This window comes from Rhinolophus sinicus, chromosome 15, assembly GCF_057876585.1.
Source record: "Rhinolophus sinicus isolate RSI-liver-muscle chromosome 15, RSI-T2T, whole genome shotgun sequence".
Classification (NCBI taxonomy): domain Eukaryota; kingdom Metazoa; phylum Chordata; class Mammalia; order Chiroptera; family Rhinolophidae; genus Rhinolophus; species Rhinolophus sinicus.
The window spans coordinates 53,737,668-53,752,508 of NC_142515.1; the positions used below are offsets into that span (position 1 = coordinate 53,737,668).

General features: G+C 39.6%; 1 protein-coding gene across 39 annotated transcripts in view; it reads right to left on the reverse strand.

Annotated features, from left to right (window-relative positions):
• KCNMA1 (potassium calcium-activated channel subfamily M alpha 1) overlaps positions 1-14,841 on the reverse strand; it is a 713,000-nt gene that overhangs the window by 249,379 nt on the left and 448,780 nt on the right. The gene's annotated exons all lie outside the window — the stretch shown is intronic.

Genomic DNA, 14,841 nt, shown 5'->3' on the forward strand with positions numbered 1-14,841 from the left:
AAGGGACTTGTACAGATTTTCCAAAAGCGTTTTATTAAGTGCCCCTCCCCCCCCACCACCACCACACACACACACACACACACACACACACACACACGTGTGATAAGTGGCACTCAGCACCAAGTGGGCTAAGACGTTGACAGGCAGTCCAAAGCCAGTGGTGACATTCCATTCTGCTCCATCTCTGAGGCAGGAAGGGGGCATCGAAAGCACAGTGGTGGGAGGAAGCGCTGGCGATTCCCTAGACACGCCAGGATGAATCAAGGAAAGGAGACAGGCCAGGAGTTTTCTCCTGCACAAGCTCCACAGTGGGCCCAGTCAGATCCCTCCCTGTCCCAGCAGGAGGTAACAAGGCAAAACTAACTTAGAGCCACAGCACCAGAGGGAGCAAAGGATAATGGCTCAAAAGGAAACTTCTCATCTGAGTAGGATTTACCTTCAGGAACAAAAGATTTTTTCAGAAAACATTCGCTTTCTATTCTAAATGATATTTATATTACCTGGATTAAACAAGAAAGTGCAGAGATGAGAAGGGATGTGGACGAAATGAAAAGGCTTGCGAGCTGAAAACACAGTCCTAACCAAAATGATGACAGGTTGGCTTAACACTGCTGAAAACGAAACTCGATGCAGCGGACAAAACTGACAACCGTTCTCAGAAAGCAGAAAATAAGGAACAGGGTGGAAAAAAAGAAAAAAAGATGAAGCTTAAGAAAACACAAATGGAGTGAAGATTACAGAAACCTAACCTACGGATGAAATGTTTTCCAAAGGGAAACGAGATCCTAAGTACGGCCAGGACATAATAGAAATTAACTTTCTAGAGATGAAAAAATGACTTGAGATTAAAAGATAAAATGGATGGCCGGCTCTCTGACACCAACGCAGAGAAGTATGTGACTTTTTTTCTTTAAATGTCATGTATTAAAGTAAATGAAAAAAATATAAAGCATGAAGTCGGGACGAGGGGTTAACATTAGTGCAACTAAGTGTTAAATGACAGTCGGGCAACACTCAGAATTTTAAGACAAGTGTTTGTATACCCAGTCAAGTAGTTGTTCTACAGTAAAGGCAACAACAACAACAAATATTTTCAAATATCCAAGGTCTCAGAAAATATACTTTTTGTACAAAAACATTTCAAGGAAGTTTTCAAGCCGTATCCAATCAGAAGGAGTAGCAGGAGATGAACAGTGCGTTTTTTTAACAAATTGTACAGTTGGTCCTAAGCATCCGCCCACCCCTGTTGGGGTGAATCTCACCCCAACACCATTGCCACGTGCTGCTGGGAGATAAAATAATAAACTCAGAAATTTGAGGTAAAGGAAGATTGGTAAACGGACGCCAGCCAGGAACATACGGGTGCTTTGGGTATCTATTAGTCACTAATGGTTTCGTCCTGAAAATTTGAGTGTGCATGCATATAGAGACTTTTTTTTTTTTTTCCACTTATGGAATGACCCAAATTTTGAACTGGATTTCTTCCTTTTTATCTTTAAGTGATGCTATTTGCATCCTATATTGTTTATTTGTAGCTTGCCATTTTTTAAAGGGACTCACTAAATAAAACAGAACACAAGTTTTTCTTTTAATCGAGGTGTAGGAAAATAAGGGTAGGGAAAACAACGCAGCTGCCACTAGGTTCTACGCTCTTGCTACAGGTCAACTGTTGCTCCAGCTCTAAGTTCTCTGCCAACAAAAGCAAGCAGGGAGACACAATAAAAATAACAATGTAGAAAAGAAAAGAGAAAAAAAAAAAACAAGCTGGTTCTCAGGAGAACAGTTATCCCAGGATGGAAACCTGAGAGAAATGTCCCTACAAAAGGGACCCAGCGTGATGCAAGAGTAGCATTCTCAGGGACTGAACAAGAGACAGTTGGCTTTGTTTATTTGACTGTCGTATGTTTGTCATTTTCATGACACTGGGTCCCATGAACACTAATGAGTAAACCGAGTTCGACATGAGCGAAAAAAAAATCAGTTTACATTTTCTGCTTAAATCACACCAGGCTATCCGTAGAAACAGTGGTCTGAAGCATGTATGTATTAGGTTGGTGCAATCAATGAGGGTTTTGCAATTATTTTTCTCCTTTTAAAACTGCAATTATTTTTGCACCAACCTAATTTCAGGCCAGAATTCACAATAGTCCTCTAATGGCTTTCTGCCCTGGACACCTTGTGGTCAATTATTTTCAGCACAGCAGCCAGAGTGAGCCTTTTAAAAAGTAAAATGAATCATGCAATTCCTCTGCTCAAAATCCTCCAGTGTCCCCCATTTCACAAAGAGTAAAAGTCAAACGCCTTCAAGGACCTAGAGCAAAGCCAGCCTCATTTCCTTTTGGCCTCCTCCTCCTCCTAGTATTACGTTTCCTCTGGTCTGTCTGTTCCTCAGTGATCTCTGACTGTGCAGCCATATTCCTGCCTCAGGGCTTTTGTACATGCTGTTCTCTCCGCCTGGAACACTCTTGCCCAGATGGCCACATAATGCACTCCCTCACCTCCTTCAGGTGTTTACTCAGTGTCTCTATCTCAGTGAGGCCTTCCCTGGTCACACTATCCAAAACTGCAACTCTCCCCTCACAGCTTCCCTCCCATCTCTATTTCTCTTGCTTGCTTTTCTTTTCTCCTCAGTATAAAGCACGTGCAATATTATTTACGTAATTTGTTTTCTGTCTACTTAGCTATAGCATGCATCAGCTCAAAGAGGGGAAGGACTGATGTCTAGATATTTCCTATACTTAAAAAACTGCCTGGTATCAGGTGGATGCTCAATACACACTTGCTTGCATTGAATGGATGAATCAGACTTGAGAAAGAATTCGATGGCAGAGAGCTACAGGTTAAATAGTCTGCATTCAGAACTCTGAGACTATACATTGCTTACTAAAGGGAAAAGCCAGGACCTCTGAGAGTTCACCTGGCAGAGGTCAGAAGTGATGCCCTTAAGAAATATAAAGCAGCCAATCCAGGGAAGAGCCTTAACCACAGGTCACTCTGCTGCCCCCAGAGAGAGCCCAGAGAGTATGACAGCAACTCTGATTACATAAAGGAGGCCAAGAAGAGAGGGAGGCAGGATGGGCAATGCCTAAGTGACAAATTACGCATCTTCTCTGCTTTATAATACTATGTTCTTATTATTTAGTCCATATAATTTAAAATCTCTGAAATAAAATAACTTTCTAGGGAAACTGAAAATGGCTATAAGAGTTCTGAACAAAATGTGTGTGTACCAAAAAGCATGAATTATGCCCCCCACAAAGGTACCATGTCCTTTGGTTTTACAAGTGAGTTACTTTATCGTATCAAGAAATAGTAAACCTCCCTATATACTCTTTAATTCTATAGGGAAGTAATAAAAATGCTTTTCTCTCTTTTTCTGTACTCAGTATTGATTTTGAAAGCTGGCATTAGCTGGACACAAGTAGCACATACATTTTTTTTTTTAAAAAAGGCACGCTCCTTACAGTAATGACACTAGCATATCATAACCGAGACTATATTAAATGAATAACACGCAGGAACTGTAGTGGATATTGTGGGGTACAGCCCACATCCCTTCTTCGGGGACCTTTCTTTGTCCCCAGCTTCTGGCCTCACCAGAAGGTTACACTCCTGCCAGAGGTGGCCCAAGACTAGTATGTGTGGGGACAAAGGCCTGCTGCCTCTTGGTGATTTAGGCCAACTCTGAAGAGTCATCAAGCTGCAGAGCGTCCTGTGGGGTGGGCTGAAGCCTCTGGTCCAGCTGGAGCTCTCCATCGTCCTAGTTTCCTTCTTCTCTCACAGATAAGGGCATGAAAACCCACCTTAGAGACTGCATAGCAGGAGACTAAGTATTCTGATAATACACGTGGGCACATTGGAGGTGCTCAATCAATGGTCATTCCATCAAAACAGCATCAAATCATATACAATCCCATAGAAAAGTCAACGAGACAACTAGAAAGCCCAGAAACACACACACACACACACACACACACACACACACACACGGTATATAGTGTTATTGTTAAATTATTGGTGAAATGATGACGTTAACAATGATGTAAATCTGGTTTTACTGAGTGCTTCCTGTTTTGAATGACTTCCTGCATGCCAGAACATTTAACTACATCGTATGTAATCCACACAACAGAAGAAAACAGCTAAGGAAACAGACTAGAATACCCAGCACACAGTTTGGAAGCAACAGAGCCAGGTTTCAATCCAAATGTGTCCAAGTCCAGGAATCCCCAGTTTGTAAGCCCTGCCCTGGCACAGACTTGGGCCAGTCAAATTCGGTACATCAAGAACTTTCGACTCAAGTAAGCACTTTCAACACTGGGATCATCTTGCCAAACTCTCCTAATAATTTGCATTCAATTAGTATGCAAATGCCCTGTTGCCAACATCCCCAGGACTTAGTATTGTGATAAAAGAAGGAAGGAAGGGAGGGAGTGTAAGAGTCCCAATCCCAAACACAGAGGAGCTCATTGCTGTTTTAGTTTGCTATCCCATGTTAATAAATAAATCGTTTTTTCATATAATTATTAATCACTTTATTTTCTTCTTTAAAGTGCTTTATAGTGGCCTTTGCCAGTTTACCTGTGTCTTTCTCTTATTCTTATTAAAATATTTGAGCTCTTTGAAATGAGGATATTATATGGTATGTATTATCTCCTACAGGTTGTCCTTCTTTTAATTTTGCTTAAAATTGTTTTATTCTAAGTCTAAAATTTTCCTTAAGATGGTTTTATTTTTCGAATTCTAAACTTTGTTATATGGTCAAATATATCAGTCTTTCCATCATTGTTTCTTTGTTTTAATATTCAAAAATGACCACCTCCAACCTAAAACAGATTTTTTAAAAATCCATCTACATTTTCTCTTTGTACTTCTAGGACAGTGGTCTTGAACCTTGGCTGCATATTTAAATCTTCTGGGAAGCTGTAAGAATGATTGATACTTGGGTCACTTCCTCCTCCTGGTTCTGACTCAATGGACCTGGGGAACAGACAGGCAGAGGAAATGTTAAGGCGCTGAGGTGATTCTAAAGAGCCATCAAAATTGAAATGCATTGCAGACTCTTTCTGTAAATAGGCAGATAGTACACACTGTAGGTTCTCTCACAACTATCCACTGGGCTGTAAAGGATGTGTAAATGAATGGGCGTGCATGCATTATTCCGGTAACATTTTATTCAAATAAATAGACCATGGGGCCTAGTTTGCTACACCTGCTTTAGAGAGCTGCTACTCAAATTCCATGTGCTGGGAACCACCTGGAATTTGTTAACATTCAGAGCGTGACTCAATGTGTCTGACATGAGGCCTGCTACTCCACAGTTCTAACTGCTCCAAAATGTGGCAGAGGCTCTTGGTCAGACACCACACTCTGAAAACACAAGGCAGCGGTTCCCAGATGTTGCTGCCATTGCAATCACCTGAGGATCTTCAGACCCTACTGATGCCTCCCGCCCCCAGATATTCTGATTTAATTAGTCTAGGGTACAATGGACGTACGAGAATTGTTTATAGCACCCAGTGGACTCCAAAGTGCACCAAGGTTGGGAACTGCTGGTTTAGGATATCTTTTCTTCTTCTTTCAACCTCTAATTTGTTAACCCATCTTGGTGTGTTTATCTATTGTGGTTAATAGTGTGCCAAAGGGACCAACTTTCCATTTTTTCCCCCAAATAGTTAGCAAATTTCCCTCTGAGTAATCATTTCAGTGCTCTAAAACCAGCTCTTTACTTTTATTAATTATCAAGAACATACTAGTTAACTATTAGTTAGAATAAATCAATAGAATAATGAGAGGCGACTTATAATATAGTGCAGTTGGCTTAAGATTTTAGGAAAAAATAGTCTTAACTCGAGGAGAAAGATAATTTCTACTTTAGCATTTGTGATTGATTAAAACAAGAGTCCCAGATCTTTTACGGGGGTTGAGAATAACAACAATAAAGCAAACAAACAAAATAAAATAAGGTACTGGCAGATCCAATAAAGAAACATATAAAAAAAAGTCATGCACAATTATATAATAAAACTTGAAAAACTCAGTAAGAGGGGACGACTTTCCAGAAAATGTAAACTTTGAAAGTTGACACATAAAAAGAAACATTATAGAATAATTGAAATATAAATTGAAAAAAAATATATTACTAGTTTCCCCTCAAACCCTTGCACCCATATAATTTATTATTAAATTCTTTAAAACATTTACATTTTATTGAAATGCCAAACCACCATAATACAAAAATGGTGGAAAGCTACTATACTTGTCTTATAAGATGAACATAATTCTGACTTTCAAAAACACAAAAGAAAAACAATCTCACTAAAATTAGCAATGTTCAAATTCCACATAAAATATACCAGCACATATAATTCATCTATGGAGTAAAGTAATGATCTACAGCATTCTGGTTAAACATAGCAGATTGAATGGAATGGTTTATCTCTGCCTTCTCTCAAAACCTCACTAAAGCAATACTAAAGGGGGGAGAAAACAATAAAGTCCCACAAGGACACAAAAAAAAAAAGGAAGAGGAAGCTGCAGCACGTAAGAGAAAACCACATGCTGGTAAATAAAAAGTGGATATTCTTTTGGAAATTAACTTGGCAGAGCTGAGAAACCTGATTTCATATTTGTACAACATATATAGTAAGAATATAAATACAAATATATATATACACACATATATATACATGTATATATATACATATACATATATACATATATGTATATGTGTATATATATACACACACAGACATGTATTTCCATAATAATAACAACAGAATATCAGAAATGTCCTCATTCAATAAATTTCAGTGAGGAATTCCACAAAGACTGCAGGTAGGTGAGGGTGGTGGGGTGAGGAGATCATAATAGAGAAGAAAACAAATGTCCAAAAGATGAAATGAGGTGACTGGCACTGGAAAGTGTGACGCTGGGACAATAACTGACAGACTGGGATGCCAAACAAGATCACTCACTATACAGCAGTAAGTGGGGGCATTTTAGGGAGCAAAGCAATATCCTGAGGTAACGCCCAGAAGACAGAGGTTGTCTCACCGCCGCAAGACCAGGTATTGGACCAAAATATGCTGTCGCACTCCCAGCATTCCCCAGACAAGCAAAGGCAGCATTTTCACATAGGCTAACAGAAAATCTCAAATTCACAGAAAAGCACAAAAATCAAAAATTACCAAACATTTGAGGAAAGTCAACCTTCTTTGAAGGCAGACACATATTCTATCAAACTGACACTTGAAGATATAACATTAACAAAGCAACAACTTTAGTAAAAGTTTAATTGAGAAGCATAAAGAGTGTGTGAGAAAATATGTCAACTCAACAAAAGTCAACTAGGTATCTTAAAATTTAAAATTTTTAACATCAAAACTTTAAAAGACCAACTAACCTGAAGAATGACTATAGCCACATACAAATTAGAGTGTTGGACTATCAAACAGAAATCTCTGTACTTTTCAGGATGAAAAGTACAAAGGAAATGTTAACAGATATGAAAAAGAAGTAAAGAATTTTCCACATTTATGTAATTGAGTTTCTAGAGGAAAAAATAAAGACAACAGAAAGCAGGAAAATTTCAAAATAATATAAGAAAATAGTTTCCCAGAACAAAAGGATAATCTCAATCCTTAGACTGGAAGGTCTGTTAAGTGCCCAACGAGTTAAAATTTAAAAGACTCACATCCGGGCATATCATGGTGACATTTCAGAACATCAATGTGAAGATGTAAAACCCTCAAAATATTGAGAATAAAATTATTGTTGTAATTCTCCTGGCTGCACTGAATGCAAGAAAACTGAGAAAGGACATTTTTATAATTCTCAGGAGAAATGATTTTGAACCAAGAGATAAATACTAAGCCAGCTGGAAGAAAAATAAATCCAAAAAGAAGTGAGCAGGAAATCCAAAAAGCAAAGCAGGAAAAGAACAAAAGTAACTGATTAGTTTATGAATTAACTGCATATCATAAAAATAATAAATATTAACACTTATCTAAAATTAAAATCTCTAGATGATACTACACGGAAGATGGAGGTATGAAGGAGAAAGGGGGGGAAAGGTGTGTTAAAGTTCTTGTCTTGCTTCGGGGAAAGATACTATTAATTATACATATTAACAGAAAAATATAACTTTAAGTATGTGTCAAAAACTTAAGAATATATTTGGAATTATAAATTCTAAATCTTGGGAAGGGGGGGTGAACAAATGAAAATGATCAACCAAATAGAGGAAAAGAATTATGGAAAATGAAACAAAAAAAAATCATGTTAATTAGAAAATACCATTGCCACAGCAAAAAAGAGCCCAAACACACAGCAATCACAGTAAAACTGAATGAGTTGAATTCATCTATTAAAAGAAAAAGACTCTCAGGTAATATAAAAACAGCAAAAACACATTCCAGATGCATGCTATTTGTAAGAGATACCTTAAAAACAAAACACAAAGGAAAGTTAGAAATGAAAGGCTGAACAATATCTACCAGACAAATACTTAGCAAAAAAAGAGGCAAACAAAGCAATAATCATATCAAATAAAGTATCGGCTACTATGATACTTTATCAAAGAAATAGAGTCATACTTCATATTGATAAAAGGAATAATCCACCAAGAGTATGTAACAGTGAAAGAACTTTACACAACTAAGAATATACCTTTGAGCTACATATAAAACAAAATATGGCAAGAATGCATTGAACAACAAAAAAATTGACATCCCGCATCACAGTGGAAGACTCTAATGTCCATTTTCCAGAAACTAACCAAAATATAAACACACAGATAGAATGTTGGCATAACGTTTAATTCCTTGGGGTATACTCATAGATACCTATCTAAATGGAAGGAGAGAAGGACACATGTGTACATATACTACTCAGTAAAATAGGAACACACGTTCTTTAGTAACCGCTATTGAACAGTCACAAAAACTGACCATGTATTAAGCCACAAAGAAATGTCACCAAATTCCAAAATGCAGAACTCATATAGGCCATATTCACCACAAAGCAATACAGTAAGAAAATCGCAAAAGGAAAGGCAAATTAGAGTATATCACATAGAGAAGAATTTACTACACGATAAAGAAGTCATCACAAATCAAAATGGAGAATAGCATTATGCAATAATGATGGGACAATTGGTGAACAGTGGGGATCCGGTTAAACAGCTCATACCATAACTGAAAATAAATTGAGATGAATTAAAATTAAATATAAATAATATATCATAGAAAAGGAGAAGAAAAGGTAATTATATATTTATCAGCCCTCTAGAGAGCGGTCTAACTTCTAAATTTAGATGTGAAAGGAATCATAAAAACTTTTAAATATCAGATCAGCCACCATGAAAATATCAAAATTCTACATGTCAAAAAAGTAATGAGGATAATAATCTACTAGAAAAATAATTTAATCAAGTATGATATAATTAGGATAAACTCTTTGTAATGTCAAAAGCATGTATATAAAATACTATATCACTGCTTCATAAACACGCAAAAAATCATAAGCAGGCACATTATTAAATAGGAAATATAAGTAGTAAACAACCATTAGAAATTATTATACTTGCTTGAAATTTAAAAAATGCAAAATAAAAATTACAGTAACATTGTGTTTATTCTACTTAACTAGCAATATATCTGAGTTTCGCTTAGTAGAGATGGCTGCAATGAAACAGCCTTATAATTTGATGGTGGATTGTAGTTGATACAGCATTTTCGGAAAGTAATTCCACATTGTGAATCAAGTTAATTCCATTTCTGAGAATATAACCTAAGAAAATGTAACAAAATATGGGGGGGAAAAGCTCCAGGAACAAACACATTCATTGCAAAACTATTCATTAAACAAGAGAAATAGAAAGCAGCTTAATACTATAAAAAAATAGGTCTTAAATATAATCCATCTCTTTTATGGGGTATTATACAAGTTTGAAAAATAATTTAACAACGAGAAAATGCTCATGATATAATGTTAAGTTCAAGAAGTAAGATATAGAAAGTAGAATGGTAGTTGAGGAATGGGAGAAAGGAATTATTTAGTGAGTACGGAGTTTCAGCATTTGCAAGATGAGAACATTCTGGAGATCTATTTCACAACAATGCAAATATATTTAACACTACTGAACTGTATACTTCAAAATGGTGAAGATGGAAATATTTATGTGATGTGGTTTTCACCACAATAAAAAAAAATAGCCACTGGAAACATGGAAAAGACAAAGAAATTGGATATAAAGTGCATGTTCTCTATGATAAAACTATGAAAAGTATAGGCATATGAAAAATAAAAACTAGAAGAATAGCATAAAATGTTCCAAGTGGTTGTGCTACGGAAGGAGGATTTTTGGATTTCTTTACTTTTCTCAAGTTTTTTTTCAATTTCCTCTAATATTTATATTACGATTTCTATTGTTATTTGTAATTTTTGGTTGTTACTGTTAATAGACAGGTCTGAGTACACGTCTTCTGGCTCAGAGTCCTGCACGCATGTCAAAGGTTCAGTAACCTGAGGCCAGTGGCTTCAGGAGAGGAGGACCCAAGCCACTGCTGTCCCTTCAGAGGGTCAAACTTGGCACCTGTGACCTGAATACTCAGGTTCTGGTCACCCTGACAACTAGTGCCGTGGAATTTTAGCACTGGCCACCTAAACAGGTTAAGGGATTTGGGACCTCTTTCTCAGAGGGAAGCAGAATTGCCACACTGGCAGACATTGAGGGATCCACAGATAAATGACAAATCAATCACTGCTCAGGGTCCCCATCATCTCAGGACAGAAAGGACTCAGGAGACTCCTGCCAGGAAGGTCCCATTGGAGTGGAAGGCTGAGAAAACACAAAAGCCCATGGTGGGAAGCCTGCCAGGGTTTTCCAATTTGCTATTTTTCATTCCCTTGCACTCCTTAATCTTTAAATCCACAAAGCTGAAAGGTTCAAATAAACCTCTGTCGTTTCCAATCCCTCCACCCCCATGCAAATCCTGAACAGCAATTATTATTGTAGTGTCTGACAAGGTCATGGTCATCTGGCTTTGCAGCCCAAGAGCTCAAACAGAGGACAGGAGTTATCAGGGGACAGATACAGACAGGGAAGCTTCTCTAGGGTGCCCTGCACCCTGATGCCATCACCGGGTCCCTCCTCACATCCCCAGTTCAGTCACTGCCCGGGTCATGTGCTTCTCAGCCTCAGCACAGAGTGAATCAGAGCCTCTCCTTCCCAGCTGGAGGGAGAAAACTGTCTTTCTTACTCTCACATTCCCCTGGCCTTTTGTTCCTCCAGTCAGAGCCAGTGTTTTATAACAGTGCTTGCTTGTCTGACCTTTTCAAATCCTTCCCTCAGTGATTGTTCAGGCTGTTTCATTCCCCACCTTATCCCAGTCCTGCTTCCTGTCTGACACATACTAAACATCAGTTCATATTCCAACTGGGGTTGTCATCTATTCATTCATTTGTCCATCCATCCGTCCGTCCGCCCATCCGTCCATCCAGCCAGCCAGCCAGACATGCCATACATGTGTAGTGAGTGTCTGCTCTGCACCAGTCACTCACTGGTCTACCCACTGAAGGCACAGGTGTGATGCTCCTACTTCAAGAGTCTTCTGTTTGAATAGAGGAAGCACAGAGTAGGGAAACAGTTTTTTAAAGGTAAACCAAGAGACTGTATGGAGTTTACCTCTTAAATATATATAAAATAACTCATCTTTTCCCTCTCCACTGCCAGAATCATGGTCCAAGCCACCATTACCTCTAGCTGATCCAAGACCCCAAAGCTGGTCTTCCTCTTTCACTGTACTCCCCTTGCACCAGCTGTCCCACCATCCAATCTCTAGGAGGCAGCCAGCATGATCTTTTCAGACTAAATCAGATTAAATCACTCCCAGCTAAAAGCCCTCAGATGGCTTCTCTCTCACTAAAACTAAAGTTCAGATTCCTGATCTTGCTCTGAAGGCTTTACATGATCTAGTCTGTCTTCATTCCATTTTCATTCTCCCCTTCCTCACACCCTTCACACTGTGTCTCACTTGGCTCCTCAAACATTCTCCAGTTCAACCTCAGCTCGGGCCTTGTCCTTCCATTCTTTTCTGGAATGTTCTTCCCCTAGATCATTGCAAGGATGATTCACTTGACACTAGTTCAGAGAAATCTTCTCTGGCCACCCAATCTAGAGCACCCCATTACCCTGTCCTTTATAGGATTTATCACCATCTCGAATGATTTTATTTGCTTGTTTAGCTGTTTCCTGCCTGTCTTCTTCAGCAGAACATCAGATCCATAGCAGCAGGCACCTCATGCCCTGCTCACTGCTGTGTCCATCATCTTCTAGAACAAGATGACGGGCACATAGTAAATAAGCACTCGGTACTGAAAATGAATGAACACATTTATGAGAAACCTTTTCAAAGCAAATGTAAGCAAGGAAATGGTACAATAAGTGCAACCTATGGTTTTACTCAATTGCTCAACGTTTTCAGGAAATGGTCTCTTTTCTCTTAGCTTACCAATCCCATCATCGATGCTCTTCCCTCTCGCGGTTTTAACTTTGGCCCTCACTGACACTGGATGTCATAAAGCACAAAGAAGCTCTTCCTTGAAGTGAAGAAGGAGGGAATATAATGATCTAGTCAGCAGATCTACAGTCACAGACATGCACATAAATATCTACATTCCAGATCAAGTCCATGCCAATATTTCAGCCCAAGGAAGCCTCTTATGTCAGTGCTAACGGAAGGGACTGACTAGGATTCACCTATCATTTCCTACATACTTTTGGCACACATGATTGTACAATCCAGAGGTACTTTGAGCTATGCCTCCCACATCAGAATCCTAAGTTGACTTCCAAAACTACTACAATTCCTTTTAAAGAAGCTCCTGCTACCATTAACCTTTCTGGAAATAAGACTTCCGAAGACTGGGATATTTAGGTCCGAAAATGTAAAATTAAGCCATTCATTTCAAACTGCTATACATTATGGATGCCCAAATAACACCAAATCCATACTGGAAAGCAGTTGAGACAAAAAAAAAACAAAAAAAAAACAACAACAACAACAACAAAAATCTTCCCAGAGGATGTCTCTTATGATCTCTGCTGCGTGAGAATAATGAACTACCACCCAAGACAGGCTAGACATTTCCATGGCCCAATGTGAGGACAGAAAAAAGGCATTGTTTCCTCTAAAAAAAAAACACCAAAAATACATATATATATATATTTGATAGATCTAAACGCTTCTTCTGAAAATGCTGACTCACTGGAAATTCTTACCACTTAATAAAGGCTCTGTTCCCGTCATTTCCCAAGCTTTCCCCAACACTTCTGAAATATATTCTTTAATAGCTCAAAAACATTCAGACGCTCTAGAGACCAGTTACATTCATCTACAAAGGAAGGACCGGATTTCAGCCTCATCCAGCACATCTGAGCTCAGGGATATGCCAAGCAAAGAGGAGAGGAGAAGGCCATCACCTATCCAATGGACATCACCCTAAATCCAGGTAGGGCACTTGTTTCCTGGGCAGCCTCCAGGAATGTGGGATACTTTGGGGGGAATGAGTGCCAGGGTTGAGAGGGACCTTACCCCAAGAAGTGCAAACCCTGCAGCAAGACACTGACGACTGCCAGAAGTTCTGTGGTTCCTCCTTCTCAGGAGCTGCAGGCCCACACCTCACCCGGCAGCCATTGTGGAACAAATCGCCGAGGGACTTTTTGCGGCGCCTGGTAGGTCTGTAAACCTCTGTGCTGGTCCTTTGGGGTGGGTGATGGTAGACCAGAATCTTACTGGGGATCATGGCGGAGGCCGAGAGCTGGGCTGGGCTCCAGGTCCCCTTCAATGCACTGCTTGCTCATGCTGTGCCATGACTGAAAGGAGCCTGTGTTCCTCTGACTGGTGCTGCAGACAGGTCCTCCCGTCCAGCACAATGTGGTGTCCCAGCATCTACGTTCTGGTGGAGCAAACAGTGACTCTGTTCACCTGCACCCACCAGCCCACGTGCAAGAACCCAGCATGCTCTGGGCATCAGCTGGATGCAGCACATCAGAAAGGCAGTTGGGACGGGCGGGGGCAGCCTGTGATCCATTACGTCCTACAGAGTGACCAATCCGCTTCACTCTGGAAATTATCACGTAAGCTCCTTTGGACATGGCTTAGGGGGATGGAAGGAGAAAGGCTATAATTCCTCAAATGAGGGAGTACAGAATAGAGGGTGGGGAAGGCTGCAGTCGAGGGCTCATTGAGCCATTTCTTTAATTTTAGTGATCCTGTCTCATGATGGAGGATTCACAGGAAGACCCGTATAGGATGTGATACCCAACCAGAGAGGAAGACTGAACAGCCCCACTCCTGCTGCCCCACCTCCTACCACCAACATAACCCAAATACACACATCCTCTGCTCATCCTACAGGTAGGACCGAGGTGGAGGAGGGACTCTGGGATCTCCAGAGGAAGAAGTCAGGAGTCACTCCTGTTTCACAGCTCCTGCCCCCCACACTCCACTGCCTTGTAGCTTCAGCGTCTCCTCTCATTGCCAACGCCAGCCCCCACCTACTCCCAGGCAATGAGTGCGAACAAAAATACAGAAGGGACAGACAGAGGAAGAAATATTAAAAGTATAAACAGAGAAATATCTAGATTCCATAAATTGTTAGGTAAGCCTCCCCATAATCTGGACCCCACTGATTTTTCCAGCCTTCACACTGCCCTCTAGCAAAGCTAAAACTACTTAAAGGAATTTTCAGAGACAACCAGTTATTTTTCCTTAATGTAGATTAGTTCATTCATACAACCATGGTGCACTGAGCATCTATTAGGTTGGTGCAAAA